The sequence below is a fragment of the Lepus europaeus genome, chromosome 8 (genome assembly GCF_033115175.1).
Source record: "Lepus europaeus isolate LE1 chromosome 8, mLepTim1.pri, whole genome shotgun sequence".
Classification (NCBI taxonomy): Eukaryota; Metazoa; Chordata; class Mammalia; order Lagomorpha; family Leporidae; genus Lepus; species Lepus europaeus.
The window spans coordinates 33,769,899-33,787,294 of NC_084834.1; the positions used below are offsets into that span (position 1 = coordinate 33,769,899).

Below are 17,396 nucleotides of genomic sequence, written 5' to 3' on the forward strand. Positions count from 1 at the left end.
CTCTGATGTGGGTGCAGAGGCCCAAGTATGTGGCCCATCTTCCGCTGCTTTTCCAGGCACATTAGCAGGGAGCTGGATTGGAAATGGAGCAGCTGGGACTCGAACCGGTGCCCGTAAGGGATGCTGACACTGCAGATAGAGATTTAATCTTTTATGACACAACACTGGCCCCTTTATAATCTCTTGTATGCATGCACTTCAGAAATTAATTCTAATTATTTTCCACAAACTGTTTGGAGTTATCTCAAATTGTGTGCATATATAGCATATGTATTGAATGGTATTTATATTTGCCTATATATAATTCGTGTTTATTTGTGGGTAGATATGTCACTTTTCAAGAGTCCAAACTTTCTAGACCTGTCATAATCTTTTTCAAAAGTAACAATGATCGCACATATTTATGGCAATAGTGTGACATTTCAGTATATGTATACAATGTGTCTGACATTTCAGTACATATGTACATTGTGCACTGACCAAAACAAGATAACTAACATTTCCCCTTCTTTGACATTGCTCTATGATAGGAGGCTTGGAGCTTTCTTCTATTTGTTCATAAAACAATACACAAGGTTACTGTGAACTGTGGTTTCCCCACTATGCTATGTAACACTAGGAACTTACTTTTTTGATCTATCTCTCATTTGTTATCTATTATGCAAGCTCCTTCACCTACCTCTACCCCTACCAGGCTCTAGTAATCACCATTCTATATTCAAATTAAAGATTTTTTTTTTTTTAGATTCTACAGCTGAGGGAGAACATGCAGTATTTGTCTTTCTATGTCTGATTTATTTCACTTAACATGATGCCTTCTAGTTCTATCCATTTTGCTGCAAATGACAGTATTTCATTCTTTTTTATGGCTGAATAGTATTCCATTGTGTACAAAATTTTCTTTATCCATTCTATTCATCTGATTATGGGTATCTTGGTGATTCCTTATTTTGGCTATTGTGAATAGTGCTTCAATTAACATGGTGGAGCAGATAATCTCTTCATACAATGATTTTATCTTTTAGATATATATGCAGTAGTAGAATTATGGGATCATGTGGTGGTTCTAGTTCTAGTTTTTTTTTTTTTTTTTTTTACAGGCAGAGAGGACAGTGAGAGAGAGAGAGAGAGAGAGACAGAGAAAGGTCTTCCTTTACCATTGGTTCACCCTCCAATGGCTGCTGTGGCTGGTGTGCTGTGGCTGGTGCACCGCGCTGATCCAAAGCCAGGAGCCAGGTGCTTCTCCTGGTCTCCCATGCAGGTGCAGGGCCCAAGAACTTGGGCCATCCTCCACTGCACTCCCGGGCCACAGCAGAGAGCTGGACTAGAAGAGGAACAACCGGGACAGAATCCGGCGCCCGACCGGGACTAGAACCCAGTGTGCCGGTGCCGGTGCCGGAGGCGGAGGATTAGCCTATTGAGCCACGGCGCCGGCCTCTAGTTCTAGTTTTTTAAGAGACCACCATAATTTCCATAGTTAAACTAATTTAGACTCCAGCTAACAGTGTATAAGTGTTCTCCACATCCTTGCCAGCATTTGTTGTTTTCTGTCTTTTTGGTAATAGCCATTCTAACAAGGGTGAACTAGCATCTCATGGTGGTTCTCATGTGCATTTCTTCAATAGCTTGTGATATTGACCATATTTTTATGTATTTGCTGGCCATTTGTATTTCTTCTTTTGAGAACTGTCTATTCAACTTCTCTGTCCATTTCTTAACTGGATTGATTACTTTGTTGTTGAGTTTTTTGAGTTCCTGATATATTCTGAGTATTGATCCTTTGTCAGCTGGCTTGCAAATATTTTTTCTTATTGTGTTGGATGTCTCTACACTCTTTTGAATGTTTCCTGTGCTTCTGAGTTTGATATACTTTTAATTGTCTAGTTTTTGGCTTGTTGCCTGTCTTTTGGGGTCTTCTCCAAAAATTCATTGCCTATGCCAGTGACTGAAAATGTTGATTATGTTTTCTTCTAGCTATTTCATAGTTTAAGACTTTACACTTAAGTCATTGATCCATTCTGAGTTGACTTTTTTATATAGTGAGAGATAGGAAATCTAATTTCATGGTTTTACATGGAAGTTTTGCTAGCATGATTGATTGAAAAGACTAGCCTTTCTGCAATATATATTTGTCAAAAATCAGTTGGTATAATGTACATGTATTAATTTCTGGTTTCTCTGTTCCATTGATCTCTGTGTTGATACCATACTGTTTTAATTACTATCCCTTTGAGGTATACCTTGAAAATCAGGTGTTGTAATGTAATGTTTTTGTTTGTTTTGCTCAAAGCATCACTTTAGCTATTCTTGGTCTTCAGTGGTTGCATGCAGGTTTTAGGATTATTTCTTTTAATTCTGTAAAGAATATCATTGGCATTTGATAAGGGTTGCATTGAATTTGTAGATTGCTATAGTTAGTATGGACATTTTAACAGTATTAATTTTTCTAGTTCATAAGCAGGAATATCTCCCTACCCCATTTTGTTTGCTTGCTTGTTTTGGTGTCCTTGATGATTTATTTCATCAGTGTCTTATAATTTTCATTTTAGAGATTTTTTTACTTCTTTGGTTAAATTTATTCCTAAATATTTAAGTACTTTGTAGCTATTGTGAATGAGATTTCTTTCTTGATTTCCCTTTCAGCAAGATCATTATTGGTATAGCTGTCATCATCTTGAATCAATCCACCTATTCAGCTCTACCTTTTGTACTATTATTTTATTTTATATGCTATTCTTTTAGGCACTATTCCCTGCATAAATTCTTGATCTAGTCAGACTAGTCTCCTTTTTATGTTTAATAGGCCACACACATATTCTGGTCAAGACTTTTCCAACATTAAATGCCTTTCTTTCTTCTCTTAATTTGTTCAAACCCTCTTTAACAATCCCAAAGACTAACTCTGTGAAATAATTTCCCTGTGTTAACCATGTTGTGCTGTGATCTCTAAAAGAAACCTACTGTCATCACCATTCAGTGAGCTCTAAATCATAAACAGTATTGCATTTTTGGTTAGCAGCAATTATGTCTTTCTTTTTCTCTTTCAAATTAATTGTAACCTTCATGAGGACAGAGACCATGTCTTATGGGTCTTTTGTACTTTACAGAACACCTAAGACAAAACTATGCATGTCTGATCAAGCATCACTCTCAAAACCAAAGCTTTTTTCCAAAGTGGTATTTTTGCCAATATTTTTTGCTGCTCTAACACTTGGACCTACTACAAGGGTTGATTCAGGCTTTTTAGTAATTTATCAAAATCACTTGGGCCATTAGTGAACATTACCTAGCAGGAATGAATTTTGATGCTTTTCATGGTGTTTTTCAAAGCATTTGACTTTATTATTCCAACTTAGCTCAGTCACTCCATGAGAATGGCAGAATTGATGTTATTATTTATATTTTAAAGGTGGGACTGTGAAGCCCAGAGACATTAAATGGTCTGTGTAAGGATGTACAACTAGTTAGTGGTAAGGCTGAAGATAGGGCCTATATTTTCCATGGTCAATATTGCTGAAGAAAATAATTTGATTTGAAAAGATAATAATCAGCCATATATATTTGGATTTCCTGTTCTCAGATTTTGCTGTGACTTTGCAAAGGAAGCATTATTGGAGCAAGTATTTTTAAGAGAAATTGCTCTGCAAAATGGTTGGGCCTCAATTATTCACTGATTATCCCATTTTCTACTATTTTTGGTTTCTTCCTTTGCGTTTACAAATGAAACCCAGAGCTGGTGAGCTTTCAAAGTGAAGCTTCTTGCATAGTTTAGCTATCTGGTGGCATTATTTTAATAGCATTAAAACTGCCACTGATGATTTCTCCTTCTCTTCATTTCCACAATACAAACAATGTTATGAAAAGTAAACTGTCAGAGATATGCTTACAAGTTGAGTCTCCCAAATCTTGCCCCACTTCCCTTAATACATAGGCATGAGAAGTTGGTGAGCAGAGGAGAGGGGCCCTGGCTCCCTCAGAATCAACTTGCTGACTCCTTAATGGAGCTTTGCATCATTACCTAGCACATCTGTGAAAGCCTTTTCTGTTTGCACTGTCAAAGCCTCATTTTTACCTTCTTTTATTGACTGAATTAAAAGGAAAGGCCTAGCCATGAGGATTACTATACTTCTATGGCCACCCACTTTTACGGGACTCATTCCCTTTCACCCCTTACAATACAGGCAAAGAGCTCCATTCAAGGCACCCACATGGCTCACAGTCCACATCTGGAAGGAGGCTCAATGATCCAAGCTGTCAGAGGGAAATCAGGACTGCCAGATTAAATAAGGTACACCTGGTTAAATCTGGATTTCAGGCAACCTTTTTTTTTTTTTTCCAATATAATTATGCCCTCTGCCATATTGGTGCCATACTTACACAAAAAGCTATTCATTGTCTATTTGAAATTCTAATGTAGCTGAGCATTCTGTAGTTTTATTTGCTCTATCTAGCAACCCCACGGTAAACCATTCAAGACCTAAAATGTTCAGTTTTTCCACCACTATCACAGATCTGGCAACCTTCTGAATGGTCCATCCCCTCAGAGTGCTGCTCCCCTCTCTCCTGCATGTGGCCGTTCTCTCTGTCAAAGGAATTCTGCACAGGGGTGGGAGAAGCCTATTTGCCTCCTTGGCCTTCTGAGCATGTCCTCCTGTCTTGCTCCACTTTGAAAGCAGAGAAGGACATCCCTTGTTTCAAGGTAGTATCACAAAAATTTTGTGATATTTTCATTATTAAAAATAAATTTTAGAGCACTGCTTATGAAAATGGTTTTGATAGTATGTTTCACTTAACTCACACATAAATGAGGATTCCCCTCTCCTCTAAATTAAAAGATAATTGAACCATCTCTTAAAAAGAAAACTCACAGGAAAACAAGGAATTCTGTATTTAGCAGCATAACCTATGACTTTTACAGGGTTGGAATTTTATGAAAATTACTAGAAGAGCCATTGAATATATTAATACTTCAGGGGCTGCCCAGTAAACGTGCCTGCATCTACATCAGAGCACCAGTTTGAACCCTAGCTACTTTGGTTCTAATCTAGCTTCCCTGCTAACGTTCCTGGGAAGCAGTAGCTAATGGCCCTGTGCTCGAGTTCCTGCTACCCGTATATGAGCTGGAGTCCCTGGCTTCTGGCTTCAGCCTGGCTCAGCACCAGCTGTTGCAGCTATTTAGGGAGTGAACCAGCAGATAGATGATCCTCCCCAGCACACACACTCTGCCTTTGAAATAAATAGATTAACAGATTTAAAAAATAAAAAAATACACCAATACCTTACAGAAGTGATTCAGGAACAACTGTTAGCTTTCAAGTTATCCAGGTGTATTAAGTCTGTGTTGATAAGGGTAGAAGTACTATTCATTATGTTTACAACGTATAAACAAGATACATTACAGAGAGTATAGGAGTTAGGATCTGATAATCATGTCTGGGAACGGTTTACTTTATGTCTTTTTCTGAAAAAAAAAAATGCAACAAAACAAAAATTCCAGCTCTTTCACAAAGAATGGCTTTACAGATTGTTCTAAAAATTGAGATATTTCTTATTCACCAAATCCAATTGAAAAAGTCTGACAATTAAGAAATCAAACTCTTAATGAAATGGAATTTGTTGCTTTAACAAATGTTTACTGAGTGCTGTTGATGTGCCAGGCCCTGTTTTGGCATTGAGGATATAGCAGTGAATGAAACTGATCAAAGTTTCTGTTTCATAGAACTTAGAGTGATTGGTACACAGACTTTTATTTATTTATTTATTTAATTTTTTTTGACAGGCAGAGTGGACAGTGAAAGAGAGAGAGACAGAGAGAAAGGTCTCCCTTTGCCATTGGCTCACCCTCCAATGGCCGCCGCGACCGTCACGGTGAGGCCAGCACATTGCGCTGATCCGAAGCCAGGAGCCAGGTGCTTCTCCTGATCTCCCATGCAGGTGCAGGGGCCAACCACTTGGGCCATCCTCCACTGCCCTCCTGGGCCACAGCAGAGAGCTGGCCTGGAAGAGGGACAACCGGCACAGAATCCTGCGCCCCGACCGGGACTAGAATCTGGTGTGCCAGTGCTGCAGGTGGAAGATTAGCCTATTGAGCCGCGGCGCTGGCCGGTAGACAGACATTTATAAGTAAAATACACTCTTTGATGAACAGTATTGACTACTCAACAAAAAAAAAAAAAAATGAGAATGCTTTGGAAATACATATTTCTCACTAATTTAATTATTTGATTAACCATGTGTTAACAAGAAAATGCCACTTTTGTTAAGACTTTGAAAACCTTCTAAATTATAAGTATTTTATTTTCAACCAATGTTTAGTGCCATCACAATGAGCTTATGCTAACCACTTCCAGCCTCCAGTGAGTCTGGCCCTGCCCCCATGAAGTAGAAATCTTGAGGCCTGACACCCTGTAATGACCAGTTACCTTCTTCCTCCCTTGAATTTCAAGCCATACAGCTTTAGCACCCTCAGCTCCTGGGTATATTATCTACAGAACTTTCCATCATTCTCCAGTATTAACTGAAGATTTCAGATCCTGGATTTATTGTTCTGCTACTTTCCAACCTCAGTTACACCAATATCTTGAGTGTTTTCAATCATTGCTTGAACAAAACCAGCAAACAAAAACCATGCCACATACCACCTTCCAGTTCTTTTGACATTTACAATTCCAAAGACCACCATGCAAGAAGAGTAATCCCCTCATGGCTCATCTTTTGGTGAAAAACCTCTCTGGTTCTGAAGTCTAAATCTGCAGCTCACTCCCATTTGCTCAGGCTTAGGCTCTGATTTCCTTCCCTTGTTAGTGGCTTTTTAGAATTATCAGTTCATCTAGTTATTCTCTCAGCAAGTGTTCATTGAACATACACTGTGAGCAGAGCACCATGCAAGAAACAGGGTATGGTAGTTACGAGTGAGAAAAGGGCTCCGTGAGCTTGAAATATCTAGGGAAAGAAAGAGAATAGGCAGGTAATTGTAAGAGTGCTAAATATTAGAAAACACAGTGCAAGGGCAGGGAGAACTTGCCAAACCAAGGGACCTACAACTCTTGGTCTCTGAGATAGTTCCCACCTTTAAGTAGAAACTGAGTAAAGAGAAGCCAGCCAAGCAGAGAGTAAAAAAGGGTATTCCTGCAGAGATCAGCATCATTCCAAAGGTCTGAGGCATGAGATATTTGCACTTTCAAGGGTTGAAAGATGCTAAAAATCTCCAAGCAAATCTGGGGCACAACAACTATGCGGAAGAATAAAGACCAATAGAGCTGGAGTAGGGGTCACTGAGACAGTGCTTAAGGGTTTTGAGCTTTATTCTTTGATTTTTTTTTGGGGGGGGGGGCAGGCAGAGTTAGACAGTGAAAGAGAGAGACAGAGAATTATAGACAGTGAGAGAGAGACAGAGAGAAAGGTCTTCCTTCTGTTGGTTCACTCCCCTAATGGCCACTACGGCCAGTGCTGCGTCGATCCGAAGCCAGGAGCTGGGTACTTCCTCCCTGTCTCCCATGTGGGTGCAGGGACCCAATCACTTGGGCCATCCTCCGCTGCCCTCCCGGGCCACAGCAGAGAGCTGGACTGGAAGAGGAGCAACCAGGACTAGAACCCGGGGTGCCGGCACCGCAGGCGGAGGACCAGCCAAGTGAGCCACGGCGCCGGCCAAGCTTTATTCTAATAACAATAGTTTTTGCCCAGTCTCCACTCCCTAGTCAATCATATAAGCTACTCTTTCCCATTATCTAGGACATATTTGAAATGCAAACTGGATCCGATTAAAATCTGCTTCTTCTTCCACCTGTGCTCTGGTGGCTCTGTGCCATTGGAGGAGTCGAGATTACTAGCATCATTTCAATCTCTTGCCTTCTCAATTCATTTGGAAGTTTTCTGCCACTTATCTGTCTCTTGCCTCCTCTTTGGTCTTCTCAGTGGATATTTTAAATCTTGTCCATTCTTTGTCCTCATCTGTGTCCTCTCCCAACAATCCACAGAGGGCTTTGCTTACAACACACAGAAGACCTTGAGCAGGAGCTGCTCCTTGGAATATCTACTCCTACCTAAAGACAAGCCTAGCCTCACTTCCAGTTACCTCCTTTCTTTCACTCACTGGTTGAGGGTCACGTTCCCTCCTCACTACTTATTTCTCCACTTCATGTACGACCATGTCCTCACATCTTTTTCCTTCATTGATTCCTTCACGCATCTGAATTTTTGGTCTGCCTACCACCCTCTAGTTTTTTTGTTTTGTTTTGTTTTTGTTTTTTGACAGGCAGAGTGGACAGTGAGAGAGAGAGAGAGGGAGAAAGGTCTTCCTTTACCATTGGTTCACCCTCCAATGGCCACCGCGGCCAGCGCACTGCAGCCAGTGCACCGCACTGATCCGAAGCCAGGAGCCAGGTGCTTCTCCTGGTCTCCCATGCAGGTGCAGGGCCCAAGGACTTGGGCCATCCTCCACTGCACTCCCTGGCCACAGCAGAGAGCTGGCCTGGAAGAGGGGCAACCAGGACAGAATCCAGCGCCCCGACTGGGACTAGAACCTGGTGTGCCAGCGCTGCAGGCAGAGGATTAGCCTATTGAGCCGCGGCACCAGCCTCTAGTTTGTTTTAAAATGCTGTATATAATTGCTTTGTATCCTGCATCACTCTATTGCAGAATCATCTGTTTAGATATGTGTCTTGCCCAATGGACCATATGCTCCTCAAATGTGTGGATTGTATGTTACATCTTCTGCTCTGTCGAAGGACATCACCTACTGCTCAAAGCTGGGTTTCCTCTCTTTTCCAGGCCATACTGAAAGAGAACACAGCACAGTGGACTCTTCCACATTCCATATGGGATTTTGAAGTTTTATGTGTACTAGTCAAACAAGAAGCAAAGAAGGCAAAAAGATTTCCTGGGTCCAGTAGGAAGGGAGGAAGGGGATTTTTTTTTTTTTTTTCACCTGTAATGATCATCTTAGAACCATTTCTAGGTTTCACTGTATGCCAGGGATCCCCAGGTGTCAGGTTGTAGGCTGTTAGCTCATATAAAGAATGTGGCGCTCATGAGGGATGAGTCGGCTGCCGGTGTGCAGCCTACAGGACTTGCTCTTGCTCCCCAAAGTCCTGTTTTCAAAGCTTGAGTGTCCAGGGCCAAAATAGAATCCAGGGAGAACTGAAAACTTGCACAGAAGGTTCGGGAATACTAAGAAGCCACAGGTCTATAGTGGTGAAAAGGAAGGAGGAGAGGGGGAGAGAAGCACACTAGCTGCTCACAGGGGAGCTGCCCACAATTAAGGAGCAGGATTAAGTAGGGAGTAGGGAATGTTCTAAGTTCAATGATTGTTCACAGTCATTTGTTCACCTTCTGGACATGGATGCGGCCAAAGTGTCCAGTGTCATTTGAAGAGAACCTTCCAGCTGTGCCAGTTACCCACTCCCCCGCAGTCACAGCACATTGTGGCCCCTCTGTTAGCCCTTACTAGGACTGCTGTCTGTGATTAATTAATGCATAGCTACCACTTACGCCAGCAAACTGCACTGGAATTCATATCGCTAGTGGCATTTCAGAAAGTTCATGGACCAATGGAATCCAAAGATAGCTTTGTTTTGGTGTAAAAACTTTTGAAATCTGTGTGTGGATTTTATATTATAATACACATTCTCTGTGAATTATTTGAAGACCTCTCATATGTACGAATTCCAAAAATGTGCCAAAATAAACTTATTTTTCAATTCCATTTTCCATGAACTTTCCACATTTTCAAAAAAGTTACCCTCCTATATCTTTCTGTAAGTTTCCTCACAGGACTAAGAGTGTCACAAGGGCAGGCCCGTGTCTTTGGTCTTCATCAGGCGTCTCTGCTTCTAGTATGTAATAGTAGCAATATTTATTCTCATGCCACCGTTACCCCATTTGGGGATAAGACAACTGAGTGACTAAAAGGTTAAGAATCATACCTAGGGTTACACAGTTGGTAAGTGCTGAACTGGGATTTCAAGTTTTAATACTGTTTTTTTCTTTGCCTGTTACCTCTGACAGTGCCAGTCCCTAACCGATTCTTGATATAAGAATGAATCACACGTAGACCAAAAACAGTCGATTGATAAATACTTGGGAGACGGTGGTGGCAGTAGTAATTCTGGTTAATGAGCGTAGAATTGCTTATTCACCTGAGGATTTGGGCAAGAGAAGAAACATTTACTGATTTTGTAGCGAATTTGGATTTTTCACATAGGCTGGAACTAGTATTGCTCCTGTCATGACAGAGTCCATCCTGCTGAGGGAGGACAGATCAACTCTGGAGAGAACAGATGGGCAATGGCAGGGGGTCGTCTAAGCAGAGAGTCTTGAAGAAACTAGAACCAACAAGGAAGAGAACACAGAGAAGCTGACGGCCCCTAGATCCTGTCCTGCGAAATGTGCTCAAGTTGATAGGCAGATGGGCAGCTAGTTTTTAAAACAATCTTGTTTGTGAAGTAAAGTAATGGTGCTATCTAAATGTTCATGAAGTTCTGGCTTCTCATTTATTCCCTCTCAACCTGTGAGAGCAAGGATTCCCCAAATGTGAGTATCCAAATGTTAGTATGGCTTGCACAGTTTTACCAACACTACAGAAAATCAAGCCTGGTAAAGGTTGACAAAATCAGAGAGTTGTGAATTACACAGTATTAAGAGCTAACTTCACAAGTGACTGGTGCCTAGTAATAATGAAAGGTGTTGTTTTCAAATGTATTTCTTCAGTCTCATCGTTTTCAGTAAACTGTTTTCCTTGGAATTGTTCACATGTTCTCATGTTTCACAATGTTCTCACATTGTTCTTATGTGAGGCATAGATCCCACAGATACAGTTTCAGGCCATCTTGTCTATGCTGTGTCCAGTCTGTTTAGATGTAGGGGTGGGTTATGTCCAGTCCAGAGGCCATACAATCATTTGGTCTGGTCCTACCAAGACAACCAAAGATAGGACTCAAAAATCAGTAAATCAATAGTAGGCTAATTTCTAAGCTGATAATTTCGGATGGCCCACAAAATGATGTTACAAATATCCGGGTGGCTCTTTGCAGAAGAAAGGTTCCCCACCCCTGGCTGGGTGGTACAGGTAGACACCCTGCAACAGCAGGCTTAGCTGCGCCAATCACTCTGACCCAGGACAGGTGCCTCAGAGCATCTGCTGAAGAAAGTTTTATGTTCTAAAGGAAACACCCATGTGAAAAAGGAGAAAAGAAAGTCATCCCACTGGGTCCAGTGACGGGTTTTGTTTACAATGATTTTGGTTTCCAGTGGAAGCAGCTTTTTATTATGTAGCTAAAGTAGTATGTAATCTAGCAAGTGAATATTTTAATTAGCCAATCCTAATGGGTGCGAGGTTACCAGTGGGGTACGTTCGCTTACCTTCTGGCTGAAATTTTTAGGACACGGGCTGCTGACAGTTTAAATTGCTTCAATACAAGGTGGCTTTGATGGAGGGTGACCTTACAACTCAACATATTTAGTCACAAATGTAACTGATATGTGAGCTTGCCCTCCTCCCTGGTAGGCAAGAGTCACGAAATCACCATGTAATGTTCCACAGCGCTGCCCCATGGGCTGTCCTATTTTCAGAGGCAAGAAGCTACTGCTGAGGAGGATTTTGAAGATTTTAGGCAGAGCTTCCTGTGGACCCCCACAGCGAAATTAGCAGCATTATCCTGACTTTGAGCAAAGGGTCAATAGCATTGGTTAATTTAAGAACTTCATTCTCCTGTGTAACCAGCTGGAACACACTAAAAGTTCCCAAGATCACGAAGTGCAGTTGGTGAAACACCAGAGAGGCTGATGATGGAAACAAGTGACTATCCAACTGCACATTCCTGCAGGATCCTCCAAGCTACCTGTCCAAGAGCCTTGCGGAAGACAATGGCACCCACCTTGAGTATACTCCTACTTCCCTTTTGACCAAACTTTACCGAGTGCAGGAGTAATGGTTAGGGGGTGGGGTTGAAGGGTCACCATTTTAGTTGCCTATTAGACTTCTACGAAGAAAGTTCTGTGCCCTCTTTAAAAAAAAAAAAAAAGCATGTTAAAAAGCCCAACCCCTCCTCTTCACTCCCTCCCCCTCCTGCCTCCAAGAGACTGTTTAACATAATGAGCGGCAGTTTGTTGCTGTGCCTGCTAATAGTTGTGTTTAAAATTCCTGTTTCTTATCTTATTTACTGATTGATGGGAACTTGACTTCACAGACCTTCCTCCCTGACCATCCATCCCTCTCCCGGAGGAGTGAATCATTTGACACAGCGGACATTCGACAACACGTTTGCTTCCTTGTTAAATCCCGTTTGGCCAAGTCTCCCAGCGGCTGCGCAGCACCCCCAGGGTCTCGGTCTGCATTGTGTCTTATCGGAACCACCTGAAGAGCCGGCCACACAGGGTGGCCTTCCTTAATTTAAAATCCACTCACAAGAGGAAAAAAAAATTCTTTTTTGTCTACAAACTCCAGCATAGGACAAAAGGCATGCATGTGGCTTTATTATTTTGTTTTGTTTTTGTTACTTTTCTTCTGAAATCTGGCTCCTTGTTTTTAACTAAATAAACAAAAAGGCTCCAGGTTACTCTCAAAGAGATCACATTTAAAAAAAAAAAAAAAACGCAGCGATTCCCTACAGGCAGTCTGTTTTGCTGTGTTGTTTTTTTTCCTCTTCTTGTTTTTCTTTTTCTGCTTCTTTTTTTTCCCCTGTAGATTCTGAAAAGAAATAACCGGCTGTAGGCGTGGCCTGTGGCTTGCTGGTCCTGCTCCTTGGGTGGTCTGCGCGACTTTATGATTTATTCAGCTAATGGGACAGGAGCATGACCCCCAGCGGCCGCAGAAAGAGAGCTGCATGTGGGTTTAATGCCCTCGCCACAAAAATGTCTGCTATGACTAAGCTCTGCGGCTGAAGTCACTGTCTGAATGGTGCTAAAAAGGAACTTAGGCATTAAGTGTGCACTATTTACTATAGATCGGCTCTTGGGATTACGCCAAGGGGTTCGTACTCAGTTTCAAAGAATAGCATGGAAGCTGCTAGGAAAATTAGAGCTGTGCAATTTATTTTTACCAGTCTCCCTGGTGAGTTACTTGGTGAAGGATTTACCTCATATGCTTTTTTTTTTTTGCCCTCCCCTCTGTTACTAAAGAGTCATTTAAAACGTGCCAGTTTGTGCATTTTACAGAGTTTTATTGTGGAGGTATCCCTTTTTTTTTTTTTTTTTTTTTTTTGGTTGCTCACAGCCGTGAATCATTATGTTATTGTTCTTTAATGTTAATTGGAAACTATAAAAGAATGCCTGATGTTGAAAGAAAGAAAAAGCAAGAGAAAGGGAGAGAGAGAGAAAGAGAGAGGGAGGCTGTGGAGCAGTAATGTGCCTTTGCCACACACTGCCTTGCCAGAGAGGCCTCTTTGATCCGGTGAGGGGTCTCCCTCCCTGACAGCATCGTTACTGCTGCAAAGGAATGAGCACAGTTTGCTTCGTGTTGATTCTTTGACCATGAGCGAAGGGGATGGATGGAGTGGGGAGGAGGGAGACCAGGAGCCCTGTTTGTAATTTTGACTAAGATGGATGATCTTTACAGTCAGTATAATACCTGCTGTTGAGGTTCCAGCACGTTTGCTTCTGGTGGATTTTACAAATGTGCAGAATAGAGGAGTGAATCTCTTTGATGTCTGGAGCTCAGGTTCCTGGGTCCAAAATGCAGCTAACCTTTCCAAGAATGTTCCTTCAAGGTATTTTCTACTTCAAGGCCATCCAAGTCCCTGGCTTGCAAACACCACACGTATGAAAGCCCCGCATTACTGAGTTGCTTGGCATTTGCAGCTTAGCTCTGTGCCAGCCAGAGTTCATTAGGACAGGCATAGAGGACCCCTCTCCAGCCCCTCAACTATACCAAGGGACTTTATTTTCAGTTCCTGCATGCTCCAAACTTTTCTTCTATAAGTATTTCCTTTGTATCCTGGTGAATTAATGTTGTTTCTTATGTTAAAGGTTAGCCACTGAAGGAGACTTCTGGGCCAAGTTTGATTTCTCATTAAGCCTTAGTCTTAGCCATACAGTACATTAGACAAGACTTTGTGGTCCTAAACAATCACTCACCAAGCCAGGGCTTCATTTTCCCCATCTATGAAATGGAAGTCGTAAGTCAAGACTGCACTAAACTGAATTGGCTATTGAGTGTCTAGAGATTAACCAGGTTATCAAAAGAGAGTACTTGACCTTTTATTTTCCCAGGACTGAGGAGATAGGCAGGGTCAAGATGAGCACTTTCCTTAGTCATTCTCTTTTCCCTGCAGGTAGGTGACAAAATTAAAATGTCACGAGATTGTTGTCCATTTTTCCACTTTCCCTTGTTTTTCATCTGTTTCTCTGCATTTTACAGATACCAAAAGGATAGCTTCTTTCCAAAGGTGGTGATAGCCAATCAGTAGGACATCTACCGAGAAAAGATAAAATACCTAGTTTAAAAGATACGACAACCTGACATCCTGGATTAGGATTTAGAGTAGAAAGAGGACATCGGTAGGAAAGCCGGTGAAATATGAATAAAGTCAGTCATTTAATTAAGAGTATGGTAGAAATGTGGATGGTTCTGTAAAATTCTATTAGGGGAAACTGAGTGAAGGGTCTACAGAAATGGTCTGTACTATCTGGTGACTCTTCTCTAAGTCTCATGTTATCTCAAAATAGAAGCATGAAAAAAATAAAATAACAAACTATGTGCAAATGCTGACTTACTTCAAGCCCTGATTAATAACTTCCGCCTCCTTTCCATGCCCATTCACTGCCTACACCCCAGCCCATTTCCCAAAGCTCTATGGATGGTGTATCTGTGTGATACCCACAGTTTAAAAGCCTGCTAATGCATCTCAATTCTGAGTATCTTCTTATTTTCCCAGAATACTTAACAGTTGCCTCCACCATGTTGGATATTGTACTGAGCAATTCAGACCCATTCTGGGTCCTTTATGAAAATTGCCCTAGATGAGAGAAAAAGAAATCAGAGCTCTATGATAAAAGCAACAGACTAAAACTGGTGGTGATGGAAGTGTTGCATTGCCTTTGCAATATACAGTGGAGGTATTTGTACTGCATTGATCAATGAGCTGCAGTGAGACCATTTTGCCAGCTCCAGTATTAAACACAAGCAGAGTGATCAGTAAATATTGTTGAAATGAATGCAGATCAGTACACATTTAACAAGAGCAGTTCACAGTCGTAACCTTAAGGACAGGCTTTTTTATGACAAAGGTTCAGGTAGCACAGAATGTTGCATCATTTTTCTTTCCATTAGTCCTTCCAGCCCAAACCAAAAAGGCAGAATGAGTGGTGATGGAGGGAAGATACCACCTGAAATGCAACTGCCTTCCAGAACTTTGTAAACAACGTGTTGTTTTTGGCATTGTGCATTTTTCCTCAGCTACAAGGGCTTGCGAAAGAGAGAAATGTGAGAAGAATTGCAAAGGAATGGGGATAATGAGGACAAACAGATTCTTTTCCTCTGCTGTGGGTTTTTCCCACCCTAATTGGTCACTGCTGCAAGTCCCCAAAGTGCAGCTCGCTGGCAGATGGATCTGCAGCAGTGCTGTGCCTGTCTCCATGGGCATGTTTCTGGCACACAGGTGTTTCAGCTTTATTCAGCCAGGAAGCAGCTTTTCCCCGCCCCCCTTCTTTGCAGGGGGGGGGGGAGTTTTGGGGAGGTGGGAACACCCACGATTGTTTCTCAGAATAAGGAGGCAGGAGCTGGGGGAGGGAGCCCAGCCCACCCACTGCTTGTAGATTCGGCTGCTTTCCTGCCGGTCAGCCTGATTCTGCAAGGTGTAAATCAGAAGGCAGATGCATGATCTGGGAAGTTTTCCAGGTGCACGTTGCACAAAGGCGCATGTGTTCTCATTGTGCGGAAATAACATGCCATCGGCGCAGTGCTGGGACACCAGACCTGTGTTGGGACGTGTCACTCTGTCTGCAGGTCCTCCACTTAGCAGAGAATGATGGCACACACGCAGGGGAAGGGCTCGGAAGCCGAGCGAGTGGGCAGCTAAGAAAAGCAGCCTTGTCCCCTGGTGGAGGAGTCTGCAGACACGGCTGATGGGCTGCCCCAGGAAGTCCCTGGCAGACAGTGCCTGCCAGATGTGCTTGTGAGGGGCGGGGCCCACCAAAGTCAAGGGGAGGCAGCCCCACACAGACGGCAGCGATTGCACCAGCCAGCTCTGTGGCCCTGCTCCTCCACCATTAATTGGCAGCAGCACCAACTGGACAGCAAGTATTGCAAGTGGCAGTTCCTGCTCTTTCTAGCTGTAATTGGGCCTGGCTGGGCCAGGCCTCCGCAGTTGCACTGCGTGTGCATATTCATTTTTTCACCCCTCTCCCATTTTTTGAAGTGAACTTTCCCAGCAGGGTCTCTCCGAAGTTAAATTGTTCCCTTGGAAGTAAATCATACACAAGAAGGTTACATTAACTTTCAGATCATTTGGGTGACATTTGGTTATTTCCTGTCCCAGTCTGGAATTAATATTGTGTCCAGAGACCTCCTGAGGGAGGCCTCATTCATCAGGAACGCACATTACCAGTGTGTTAACTTCTCTCTTACTTGAATCCTTGCTTTTTCCTTGTAACAGAACTCCTTCCCTCCTTTTGTTTGGAGGGGCAACTGTGTATCATCTGTGTTTCCTCTTGCTTCCATCAGACTGCCTATGATTGACTTGGTGTCTCTTAGCAATTGCTCTTCCAGAGCTTGTTTAAATTTTTTGCTCTTGCTTATGCTCGCTACATAGGATAAACGCGTTTGGGGCTGCTGGCATTGTGATAAAGTAGATGCCTGCTCCTTTGTCATAATTATCCTCAGGCTAGTATCAAGGTACAACTATTTCTTTCCTTCAATATAGTTATTTTTCTTTCCTTATTTTTTTTCTTCCTTGAGTTAATTATTCTATTGTTTGGCATTTGTATTGAGCCATCTCAATTCCTGTTAGGAAGTTAGCAAATAAAACACAATTAATTAACGAAATGAGGAATAGAGTTTAAAGGCAGGACAGGAAATAGGCTAAGGATTCTTTAGAGGATATTACCCTCAGCCCAAAGACTCTAGAAATAACCAATAACAAGATTGTGAATTATGGAATTATGGAAATTCCATTCTCCGGAACCCATTTGAGGTCATAATTCAACTGCAAATTATCTTTTTTTTTTTTCTGGCTTATTTTCCCACCCTATTTGCCATCCTGTTTTCTAGTTCCCCTAAAAACCATTAAATAAATTCCAGACATATAACTCTAATAAATTTCCCATCTACTTGTTAATGGGATCCCAATGCTAGGAAGGTTAAGACCTGAATATGCTTTATTCCATCCCCCATTCAAAGTCCAGCAATAAAAGGTAGGGAAAGGATGTGTTAAAATGGAACTTCTCTTTTTGTACTTTAAGAC

General features: G+C 42.0%; 1 pseudogene; it reads left to right on the forward strand.

Annotated features, from left to right (window-relative positions):
• LOC133765245 (small ubiquitin-related modifier 2-like) overlaps nucleotides 1-11,927 on the forward strand; it is an 84,491-nt pseudogene extending 72,564 nt beyond the window's left edge.
• The last annotated feature ends 5,469 nt before the right edge of the window (nucleotides 11,928-17,396 follow it).